Source organism: Primulina tabacum, chromosome 1 (genome assembly GCF_025594145.1).
Source record: "Primulina tabacum isolate GXHZ01 chromosome 1, ASM2559414v2, whole genome shotgun sequence".
Classification (NCBI taxonomy): Eukaryota; Viridiplantae; Streptophyta; class Magnoliopsida; order Lamiales; family Gesneriaceae; genus Primulina; species Primulina tabacum.
In genome coordinates this window covers 34,113,348-34,127,001 of record NC_134550.1, presented here as the reverse complement: position 1 = coordinate 34,127,001, position 13,654 = coordinate 34,113,348, and positions in this window count along the sequence as shown.

Genomic DNA, 13,654 nt, shown 5'->3' with positions numbered 1-13,654 from the left:
TGGTTTTCCTTGGACATGTGATTTCAAGTGCTGGTATATCAGTTGATCCGAGTAAAGTTGAGGCAGTCATCAATTGGTCTAGACCGACATCAGTTCCTGAGGTACGTAGTTTTATTGGTTTGGCAGGTTATTATCGCAGATTTATTGAAGGATTCTCACAGATTGCGAGGCCAATTACCCAGCTGACACAAAAGAATGTACCATTTATTTGGTCGCAAGCATGTGAGGCTAGTTTTGTTGAACTTAAGCAGAGATTGACTAGTGCTCCAGTTCTGACTATTCCATCAGGTGTAGGAGGAATTACTGTGCACACTGATGCTTCACATCAAGGACTGGGTTGTTTATTAATGCAGCATGGCCGTGTGGTTGCCTATGCTTCACGACAGTTAAAGCCACATGAGTCTAGATACCCAGTGCATGACTGGAACTAGCAGCAGTGGTTTTTGCGTTAAAGATTTGGCGTCACTACTTGTATGGGGAGAAATTTGAGATATTCACTGATCATAAGAGTTTGAAATATCTCTTTTTACAAGCGGAGCTGAACATGAGACAAAGACGTTGGTTAGACTTGTTGAAAGATTATGATTGCGAAATAAAATATTATCCAGGCAAGTCAAACGCAGCAGCTGATGCTTTGAGCAGAAAAGTATGTAATATGTCTTTGATCACTAGCAGTGTATCTGATCTAGTGGAAGAATGTTGTATTTCTGGTTTGGATTTTGTGGTAGATACTCAACCTGTAAGAGTATTTATGATTCAGGCAGAGCCAGAGTTGTTTGTAAAGATTAAAGAGGCTCAAAGGTTAGATCAAAGCATTCAGAAATCAGTTGAACTCGTCAGATCAGGACATCGATCAGAATTTCAGGTCAATAATGAGGGTATTTTGTTTGTGAATGATCGTATTGTATTTCCTAATATTTCAGAATTGAGGATACAGATTTTGCGTGATGCGCATTGCAGTAAGTTCAGTGTACACCTTGGAAGTAAAAAAATGCACAATGATTTGAAGAAACAATTTTGGTGGAAAAGAATGAAATCTGACATAGCAGAATTCGTATCTCGTTGTTTGAATTGTCAACAAGTGAAAGCAGAAAGAAAGCGACCAGGAGGTCTTTTGCATAGCCTTAAGGTTCCAGAATGGAAGTAGGATCATATCACCATGGACTTTGTCACGAAATTGCCGAGGTCGTCGAGGGGTTGCGATTCAATTTGGGTTATCATTGATAGATTAACCAAGTCTTCATGTTTTATTCCTCATCAGATGACATATAGGCATGATCAGATGGCCAGATTGTATATCAGAGAAGTTTTGAGATTGCATGGTGTGTCTAAGTCCATTGTATCAGATCGTGATCCCAGATTTTCTTCTCATTTTTGGCAGAGTTTACAAGAGGCCCTTGGTACTCGTTTGCATTTGAGTACAGCCTATCATCCTCAGACAAACGGACAGTCAGAACGTATTATTCAAACATTAGAGGATATTCTGAGAGCTGTAGTTATGGATTTTGGCATTGGTTGGCAGGATTCGTTACCACTTGTCCATTTTTCTTATAACAATAGTTATCAAGTGATCATTGAAATGTCACCATTTGAAGCACTATATGGCAGAAAGTGTCGATCTCCTTTGTAGTGGAATGATTTATCTGAAGCACCAATTGTAGGACCTGATATGATAAGAGATATGACGGAGAAGGTGAAATTGTTTCAGAGTCGTGTGAGAGCTGCTTAGGATAGACAGGCTAAGTATGCGAACATCAGGGGACGGCCGTTGATTTTTGAGAAAGGTGACAGAGTTTTTCTGAAAATATCTTCTTTCCGTGGTACAGTTAGATTTGGAAAGAAGGGTAAATTATCACCGAGATTCATAGGTCCGTATGAGATTTTGGAACGTGTTGGTGATTTGGCTTATAGATTAGCTCTTCCTCCTATGTTATCTGGTGTTCATGATATTTTTCATGTGTCCATGTTGAGGAAATATCATCCAGGTCCTTCTCATGTACTTCCACCCGATGAGGTTGAGTTAGATCAGAATTTGAGCTACATTGAGAGACCGATTCAGATTCTAGACAGAAAAGACAAACAACTCAGAAATAAATTGATACCATTGGTTAAAGTATAGTGGAGCAGACATGGTGTCGAGGAGGCAACTTGGGAATTAGAAAATAAAATGAGACAAAAATATCTAGAGTTATTCAAATGAAGTATGCTTCTATTCTCGGTTTTATTTTTCAGTATTGATTATTACATGTTAGACTTGAAAGAGATGATTGATTTCGAGGACGAAATCTACTTTAGAGGGGAAAAATTGTAATGCCCGAATTTTTTTTAAAAAAATGTGACAGTAGTTGTGATGGTTCTTGGCTTTACGTTATGGTATGAATGATAATGAATGTTATAGAATGGAATAGATAATGGAGGGGTAGAATCAAAGGTGGAATTTGAGCTAAATAGGTAATGGAAGTGCAGAAACGGTATGAAAAATGTGGCAGTAGTTGTGGTTTTTAGCATAATATTTTGTATATTGATCCAATTGATGTTAGGACTCTTTCATTAGAAAGATAAGACATAAGGCTATAACTTTCATGTTTTGAGTTATGTTCAAATAATTAGGGAAAACGAGCCAAAAGCGCTCTGAAGTATGTCGTGCGTATCTTCGTTCCTACAATGACACATGTTGGGAGATTGAGCATAAATTTTTACTCAGACCTTCAAATGACATGAGGCTAATTGAAGATGAAAGCCAAGACATAGGGCTACACCTTTCCTGTTTACCACTTTTTCTAATTCGGAAGGGAAGAGGCGTTTCAGAAGCGATCTTTACAGTAGCTGTGCACAGAGCGGCGCCCCAGCGGTAAGAAACGGCTGCCTGAGCAGCACTGCTTCTGAATTTTTGAGTTGTGGGCAGTAAGTTCGGCGCTAGGGCGGTAATATGTGACTGCCCGAGCGCCCAGCGAGTTAAAAAGCGTGTTTTGAGGTTTGGGAAGGCATAAAATCGAATGGGATCATCTTTTTACTCATTTTATTTCTCCTTCTTTTCTCTCCATTGGTTTAAAGCTAGGGTTCTTAATTCTCTTTCAATCCAATTTCTTCCAAGACATTAATCTTTGATTGAAGCCTTAATATTTGCTTGGAGATTAGAAGTTCTTCTTCTCGAGAGTTTATAAGTGATGAAACTTAAAATTAATAATTTATTATATGTTAAAACCTGTATTTTAAAATTTAAGTTTCATTAAAATCATAAAATTATGTTATTTTAGTATTGTTTGTTTATATTTAATTGTCTTACTAAATATGTTTTATTTTCAGGTTTTCTACGTGTTGGTAAAATAATGATAACTCAAGCTAGCAAATTCAAATGGAGGTGACTCAATCATGTTTGGAATCCTTGAGAAATTATCTACAACTTTGCAACAGACATGATTGCCTAAAAAGTTCATTAAGATGATCAAATTGTGCAAATATCAAAAAGAGGACAAATTTACTTTTACTATGACCAGCATATAGTAAAAAAATCATAACTATTTCAATATTTAACCAAATGAGGTGAACCAAGTGGCCAAATTCATCTACAGACAATTCCCCACATGTTTGTCGTTTTGAGCAGAGTCAAATTCGGTGACTAAAGTTGTGGAACAAAGCATTGAAAGAAGGGACAAGGAATTGAACTTGGAGTAGACAAAGAATACTATTGCAACTACATGGCATTAATAAAAATTTTGACCCTTTCTCTCATTTGGCCTATAAATAGAGGCCTTGTGCTAGCTTGAGAATCATTCTATCTTATTGTAAAATATAGTGTGAGTGTGTATCAAAGTTCTAAGTTCCAATATATTTTCTTTCATGTTCTCAACTATGAGTGATATTTTAGTGTTGATCAAAAGTAAGCTTATGGCAAGCTAAATCTATTATGTCAAGGTGAAGAGGATGCATTCTTGGTGAAGTAAGATTGTTTATATTTTGTATATTCTTTCTTTATTTCTTTTCATTTAGCTAACTTATTTTTATTGTAGGTATAAAAATGAATTATTTGTTGTTATTAATTTACATCAAATGCTTGATACCATTAAAGTGGTTATCTTGATTTGTTGTTTAATTTTGATACAATAAATATTTCATCACTTATTATTATTATATATATATATATATTTCTATAATAATATTAAAATATTTCATTTAGACGATAGCGTGGCTCTGCCGATTGTTCTAAATGAAATATTATGATTTAATACTAACATCTAACAATCTAACATTTACTTTATCGCAACTAACTTTTATTTTTCGCATCTAACTTTTACTTTCTAACAACTAACTTTTACTTTTCCGCAACTAACATTTACTTTATCGCAACTAACTTTTACTTTACCGCAACTAACTTATTAAATCAACATATTTCATTTAGGCAATAGCGTGGCTCTGCCGGTTGTTCTAAATGAAATATAATGATTTAATTTAACATTTACTTTATGCAATTATTTATTTATATAGTTATAATTATAATCATAGGTACCATATATAAAATATCGGTTAATTCGATGTTTTCTATAGTGGGAACTATATTATATTATGTGTGTGTTTGATTTTCTTGGAACCATTATTTATGGTGGTTTCTTTTGTTTTACTTTTAGTTAAACAATATTACATAAACCAAGAATAAATCCTCAAGCCTTGACAAAATTTATAATTTGTAAACTTCATTCTTGCATTTGGTAATCTATAAATTAATAAATTTAAACTCAAAATAACCTCTCTGAGGATCGATCTCGTACTTACGAAATATATTACTTGCAGACAACCTACACTTGGGTGAATTATTATTAAGTAGTAGCAAGTTTTTGGCGCCGTTGTCGGGGAGGTATAAATTAAGTTTATATTTGTTAATTATGTTTTATTATAAGTATTGTGTTGTTTTTTTTTTGTATGAGTATTTGGAGTCGAAAAAAAAGTGGTAGACTTATTCGAGTATCTGAAAATAATTTAAACATGGATGATAATTCAAATAATCAAGATAATGATAATAATAATAATCAAGAACATGATCAATTAAGAACACTTAGACACCATATGAACCCTATTAGAACTAGTGCCCCATCTTGTTTAGTTTTTCCTCCTGATGCATCTAATTTCAACTTCAAACCTCAAATTATTCAACTTTTACCAAATTTTCATGGCTTAGATTCTGAAAATCCATATTTGCATCTAAGAGAATTTGAGGAAGTTTGTAACACTTATAATGATCAAAATTGTAGCATGGATATAGTTCGATTAAAGCTTTTCCCTTTTTCTTTAAAAGATAAAGCTAAAACATAGCTAAAAAATTTAAGATCAAGTTCAATAAGATCATGGGAAGAAATGCGACAACAATTTCTCAAAAAGTTTTTCCCTTCCCATAGAACAAACTCTTTTAAAAGACAAATTACAACTTTTTCTAAAAAACAAGGAGAAACGTTTTATCAATGTTGGGATAGATATAAAGAATTACTTAATACATACCCACATCATGGTTTTGAAACATGGAGAATAGTTTCTCACTTTTATGAAGGTCTAATACCTAAAGATAGGCAAATGATAGAATTCATGTGTAATGGAACTTTTATAGATAAAAACCCAAATGAAGCTATGGAATATTTCGATTCATTAGCAGAAAATGCTCAAAATTGGGATAATATAGGCACAATAGAACCACCAACAACAAAAAACAATAATTCAACAAATGGGGGTGGTATCTATAATCTTAAAGATGATATAGATATTCAAGCTAAATGTGGGGACCCGGGCTCTAACTCAGTTCTTTTCGGGATTAATCGGATCTTTATTACAAAATGTGGGTCAAAATTTTGCTTTTTAACATTAAATCAATGTTTATAAACATGCACAAGGTCTTTCTTTATGTTATTACAATAAACATAAATACATGTCTTCTTCTTATACATTCATATATACAAACTAGTGTTCAATCCCAACTATAATCAAAATATAGTACATGTCTAGTAAAAGAAACCACTAGTGATCTGCTGCGCCCGAGGTCACCACGCTATCTCGATCTCTCATCTCTGTCGTGACCCTGATCCTGCCCCACTTGTTGTTATGCACACATACAGACATAACAACAGCCGAAAACTCCGGTGAGAACAAATCCCAGTATAAAACATGATATACATGCATATACAAAATATAAATCATGAAGCATACTGTCATGAATAAAATCAAAAGTAATAGGTTCCATAGTCTATGAAACCAAATCAATATAAGCATGCAATTCAAATCAAATCATGTCTTGACTCGACTCGACTCTAGCTCTAGGGATCCCGGTGTGAATAAGACGTCACTGTCTGCCACCTACCCTCCCAATCGGGGTGGCGGTACGTCTTATTCCTAGACTTCGGTCATGTCTGTATCGAATGTCTACAATCGAAGGAAGTCTGCTCCTATGCGTCGATACACCGAACATCTAGAAGTTTGGCAAGTCCGCCAATGACTCTCCTATCTTAAATGCTTGTATATAAATCAATATAAAGCACAACTTAATAAGGTATAGAAATCTAGTATGTGATTTTAGGAAACTCAAGTCAAATTTAACTCGAGTTGTGCAATCCCGCATCAACATGAATTATACCTTTCCTCATCGTAGTCTTTGTCTAGGTCGAAATCTCAATGTCGAAGCTATCAAAACAAATCTGAAATGACAGATACAAGAGGTTCTATATCAAGTTCCAACTCCAATCGACACATATATGATTCAATAATAAATCTCGATACAATTTGACAGCATAACGGCGTAGCTTCTCGATACCGGTCCTATCAACACAACATAATCAATATCCGCAACTCACAAGCCTTATTAGAACATAATACCAATTCTGAAATCTGTATATCTCAACTCAATATATGCTGAAAATCATAATAATAGCATGCGATGTTCATTCTTCGATCCAGTTGCATTTCCACAATCACTATAATCATAAGAACATACAAAATCTCCATCATATCAAACTTCCTCCAACATCTATACTTCAGAACAAGCTGAAAGTTAGCAATACTTACATCCTCTTGTAGCTTTTGATGCAAGGAGCACAAATCTATGTTTGGATTGAAATTTGGTTGGTTGAATGTTGCACAATCTAATTTCTAAGACATGATGAATACTTGAGCTTTCATGGAGTTCCTCTCGATTCTCATTCTGTTGAGGAAGGGTGAATGAAAGACAACACACCTTATATGCATGTCCAAGGACACATGCTTTATTCTTCAATCAACACGTATGACAGTGGGCGCGCTGCTTCTTAGACCGCGGGTGCGCTCAACCTTCAGCATGCCATCCAACAATTCAGAGCAGTCGACCGCGGGTGCGATCACTTCTGCACCGCGGGTGCGGTGTTGCTTCGTACCAAAATTCCTACCCTACTGACCATTCACCGTGGGTGCGGTATCTCCTTAGCGTGGGTGCGGTGTCAATTGTTCAAAAAGCACACCCTACTGCCACTCAACCGCAGGTGCAGTATCAAAAGGGGCGCGGGTGCGGTCTCTCCTTCAAGCAACATTTCATCTTAGCATTTTATCTACAAACAATCTAGGGCATTACATTTCTCCCCTCTTAGATATAAGTTCGTCCTCGAACTTGCAAACAATACATCAAGGCATGTAAAGGAAGCAATGTAATCAAAACTGAATAAATACTCACATCATAGGAATAACTCGGGATATCTCTGTCTCATCTCTGATTCTATCTCCCAAGTCGCTTCTTCAATGCCATGACTGACTCCACTGGACTTTCACTAGCGGAATAGTCTTCGTTCTGAGCTTGCTTTTCTTTTCGATCCAGAATTTGCAATGGTTGCTCAAAATAACTTAAAGTCTGATCTAGTTCGGCTTCGTCAGGCTGAATGACATGAGAAATATCTGGCATAGACTTCCGTAACATCGATACATGGAAGACATCATGTATCCCAGATGAAGAAGGAGGAAGAGCAAGTCAATATGCTCGATTACCAATCTTTTCAAGAATCTCGTACGGACCGATGTATCTAGAGAAAATTTCCCGCGTTTGCCAAATCTGACAACGCCTCTGAACGGAGAAATCTTCAAGAATACTCTGTCTCCCTGTTCGAATACTAGCGGTCTACGTCTAATGTTCGCATACTTGGCTTGCCTATCCTGTGCCGTTTTTATTCTTTTCTGAATGATCTTCACCTTCTCAATCATTTCACGAATCATGTCAGGTCCAAGTTCTGGTACCTCAGATATATCATCCCAATACAGAGGAGATATGCACTTCTTGCCATATAAAGCATCAAACGGTGCCATCTCGATGCTCGTTTGATAGCTGTTGTTGTACGAGAATTCACAAAGTGGCAGTGAATCTTGCCAACTAGTGCCAAAGTCTAGCACTACAGCTCTCAGCATATCCTCTAAAGTCTGGATAGTCCGCTCTGACTGTCCGTCTGTCTGGGGATGATAAGCAGTGCTTAGATGCAATGTCGTACCAAAAGCCTGCTGTAAACTGTGCCAAAAATGTGAAGTGAATCGGGGATCACGATCTGATACGATAGACTTCGGCACACCATGCTATCTGACTACCTCTCTGATATAAATCTCAGCCATCTGATCATGTCGATATGTCATTCTGTACGGAATAAAACAAGCTGATTTGGTCAATCTGTCAATAATGACCCAAATCGCATCACAGCCCCGGGATGATCGTGGTAACTTCGTAACGAAATCCATGGAAATGTGATCCCATTTCCATTCTGGAATAGCTAAACTCTGAAGTAGACCTCCGGGCTTCTTTCTCTCGGCCTTCACCTGCTGGCAATTCAAGCACTTAGACACAAGCTCTGCAATATCTGACTTCATCTGTTTCCACCAGAATTGTGTATTTAGGTCGTTGTACATCTTTCTGCCACCAGGATGAATACTAAACCGACTACAGTGCGCTTCTGACATAATCTGTTGTTTCAATTCAGGAACATCTGGCACTACAATACGGTCATTCACATATAGAACAAAATCATGTACTCGATATTCAGACTGATGTCCTGATCTGACCATCTGAATCGACTTCTGAACATTCTGATCTGTTCTTTGTGCTTCTTTGATTCTCATAATCAAATCTGGCTCAACTTGAATCGAAGCAAGTCTCAATAGTCTACTATCTGTGTCAAATGCTACACAAGACAAACAACAATCTTCAACTAAATTCGAAACACCTATCGTCGATAAGGATAGCGCACTAACCTTTCGACTCAAGGCATCCGCTGCTGCATTTGACTTCCCTGGATAGTACTTGATCTCGCAATCAAAATCTTTCAACAAATCGAGCCATCTACGCTGTCTCATATTCAATTTTGATTGAGAAAACATATACTTCAGGCTTTTGTGATCAGAGTAAATCTCAAATTTCTCGCCATAAAGATAGTGACGCCAGATCTTCAATGCAAAAACAATAGCCGCCAATTCAAGATCATGAATTGGATATCGGGTCTCGTGTGGCTTCAGCTGTCTAGAGGCATATGCGATCACATGTCCTCGCTGCATAAAAACACATCCTAATCCTCTGTGAGATGCATCACAATACACAACGAAATCACTAGTACCTGAAGGAATCATCAAGAAAGGTGCACTGGTCAGCCTCTTCTTCAACTCTATGAAGCTAGACTCACAATCCTCAGACCACACAAACGGTGCATTCTTCTGTGTCAACTAGGTAATCGGCTTCGCAATGCTGGAGAAATCTTTAATGAATCGTCGATAGTACCCTGCCAGACCCATGAAACTGCGTATCTCTGGCACAAAAATCGGTCTCGGCCAACTGATCACAGCTTCAACTTTACTCGGATCTACAGAAATACCGTCTCCAGATATGATATGACCCAAGAAGACAATCTGTCTCAGCCAAAACTCACACTTCGACAGTTTAGCAAATAGTCTTTCATTTCTCAACGTTTGCAACACAATTCTCAAATGATCGGCATGCTCAGTCATACTCTTGGAATACACCAAAATATCATCGATAAAAACAATCACAAACTCATCTAAATACCTCTGAAAGACACGGTTCATCAACCCCATAAACACCGCTGGAGCATTCGTTAAACCAAAAGGCATGAAAACAAACTCATAATGTCCATACCTGGTTCGGAATGCTGTCTTCGGTATATCAACATCTCGAACTCTGAGCTGGTGATATCCCGATCGCAAATCAATCTTGGAATAGATAGAAGATCCCTGCAACTAATCAAATAGGTCGTCGATACGAGGCAAAGGATACTTATTCTTTATCGTTGCCTTATTCAGTTGTCGACAGTCGATACACAATCTCATCGAACCGTCTTTCTTTCGTACAAAAAGTACTGGAGCGCCCCAAGGAGACACACTCGGTCTAATGTATCCCTTGGTCAGAAGATCTTCTAATTGTGCTTTCAATTCTTTCAACTCTATCGGCGCCATCCTATACGGAGCTCGAGATATAGGAACAGTACCTGGCACAAGATCTATGCTGAAATCTATCTCTCGGGCTGGGGGTAACCCTGGGATCTCATCTGGAAATACATCTGCAAACTCTCGTACTACTGGCAAATCTGCCAATGCCAGGCTCGATTTCTGTAGGTCTACAGAATAAATAAGGAACCCTTCTGCTCCTTTCTGCAGCAAACTACTCATAGTCAAAGCAGACACTAAGAGAATCCTAGATCTGGAACCCTTACCGTAGAATTTCCATTCTTCTGTCATTTCAGGTCTGAATCTGACAATCTTGTGAAAACAGTCTACGGTGGCTCTGTACTTGGTTAACATGTCAATCCCGACAATACAATCAAAATCAGATAAGCCAAGTACAACACAGTCTAAATCAATCTCATGTCCCTCAAACTGTAGTATACAATGTCTAACTGAAGTCACAGATATCAACCCACTTCCCAACGGAGAAGTAATAGACACTACAGCAGACAATGACTCGACAGGCAATGCATGTGTCAATGCAAAATGTTCAGAAATGAATGTATGGGATGCACCTGTGTCTATCAACACATATGCAGGATAACCGCAAAGACAACAGTTACCTGCAATCACATCGTCTGGCGCATCCTGGGCCTGCTCCTCTGTCAGTGTGAACACTCGAGCCTGCTGTCTGGGAGGTTGGCTCACTATCTGGAAACCTCTGGTTCGGGACTGAGTCGGTGCAGGTGGCGGCTGGAAGGAATGAACAGATGATGCTTGCTGCTCCGACTGAGATACTGAACCAGATGCCCCAATAATCTGAGCTTGCTGTGCACCTCTCTGTGGACAGATTCTGGCAAAGTGTCCCTGCTGTCTACAAATATTGCATCGGCCCATGACTCCCTGACACTGCTCAGTGGCATGCCTGCCCCCACAAGAACTGCAATAAACACCAGTATACTCTGCACTCTGGCCAGGCTCTCTCTGTCGTTACCCGCTAGAGCTCGACGACCTGCTCCCTGCTCTCTTGAACTCTTTGCCCCTAGCTTTCAAAGAATCTTTCTTGCCACTACAACTGCTTCCACTATCAAATCGAGGAGGAGGTGTTGAAAACTATGCGGTGGGCTGTGGCCGTCTCTGACTCTGAACGCTATAGGAAACTCCTCGCTGCCTAATCAAGCCAGCCTCTGCTCCTTTCGCTCTATTCAGTGCATCAGAAAAAATGTTGGGTCGTCCCGTGTTCTCCAAAGTAAAAATGTCCGGATTCAAACCATTGATGAATTGATCGGCGATCGCTTCATCATTTCCTGCCACATGTGGCACAAATCGGAGCAAGGAAGAAAACTAGGAAACATACTCTTCTATGTTCCACTACCCCTGTCGTAAATTTGCAAATTCTGCCCCTTTGTCTTTTCGATATGACATTGGAAAGAAACGTTGATAAAATTCATCTTTAAATACTTTCCAAGTAATATCGATACCTCTATGCTCCAATGCTCGTTTCGTGGTAAGCCACCAACTCTTGGCCACTTCTTGTAACTGATGCCCAATCAACTTCACTCTTCGTTCATCTGTATAGGCAAGAGATTCAAACAGCATCTCTATATCGTCTAACCAGCTCTCGCAGTCCACTGCATTTTCTGTACCTTTCAATGTCGGTGGTCGGAAAGACTGGAACCGTTTCATTAGAGTCTCCATCGGTGTAGCAGTGACGTCCATAGGATCGTTCGACGTACTGCCCTGTTCTGGCACAGGTGGACGCAAAGGCACTCCTGCTCTTCTAGGAGGCATATCTGATATTCAAACAGGTTAGTACACAATCTATACAATCTGTCTCAGCCCTCCTCTGATCATATACCTCTGATCCAGAATCGGTTCTGATTCAGTCTTTACAAGCACATGCTGTAAATCAATTCAGATAACAATACAACATGTAATAGGGAAAGCAATAAATCATGCTAGCACATCAAAAGCAAGGAAGAAGACTCGATCTACCCCGCTCATTCTATTCTATCTCAGTCTACAGAACCTACTGCTCTGATACCACCTGTTGTGGGGACCCGGGCTCTAACTCAGTTCTTTTCGGGATTAATCGGATCTTTATTACAAAATGTGGGTCAAAATTTTGCTTTTTAACATTAAATCAATGTTTATAAACATGCACAAGGTCTTTCTTTATGTTATTACAATAAACATAAATACATGTCTTCTTCTTATACATTCATATATACAAACTAGTGTTCAATCTAAACTATAATCAAAATATAGTACATGTCTAGTAAAAGAAACCACTAGTGATCTGCTGCGCCCGAAGTCACCACGCTATCTCGATCTCTCATCTCTGTCGTGACCCTGATCCTGCCCCACTTGTTGTTATGCACACATACAGACATAACAACAGCCGAAAACTCCGGTGAGAACAAATCCAGTATAAAACATGATATACATGCATATACAAAATATAAATCATGAAGCATACTGTCATGAATAAAATCAAAAGTAATAGGTTCCATAGTCTATGAAACCAAATCAATATAAGCATGCAATTCAAATCAAATCATGTCTTGACTCGACTCGACTCTAGCTCTAGGGATCCCGGTGTGAATAAGACGTCACTGTCTGCCACGTACCCTCTCAATAGGGGTGACGGTACGTCTTATTCCTAGACTTCGGTCATGTCTGTATCGAATGTCTACAATCGGAGGAAGTATGCTCCTATGCGTCGATACACCGAACATCTAGAAGTTTGGCAAGTCTGCCAATGACTCTCCTATCTTAAATGCTTGTATATAAATCAATATAAAGCACAACATAATAAGGTATAGAAATCTAGTATGTGATTTTGGAAAACTCAAGTCAAATCTAACTCGAGTTGTGCAATCCCGCATCAACATGAATTATACCTTTCCTCGTCGTAGTGTTTGTCTAGGTCGAAATCCCAATGTCGAAGCTATCAAAACAAATCTGAAATGACAGATACAAGAGGTTCTATATCAAGTTCCAACTCCAATCGACACATATATGATTCAATAATACATCTCGATACAATTTGACAGCATAACGGCGTAGCTTCTCGATACCGGTCCTATCAACACAACATAATCAATATCCGCAACTCACAAGCCTTATTAGAACATAATATCAATTCGGAAATCTGAATATCTCAACTCAATATATGCTGAAAATCATAATAATAGCATGCGGTGTTCATTCTTTGATCCAG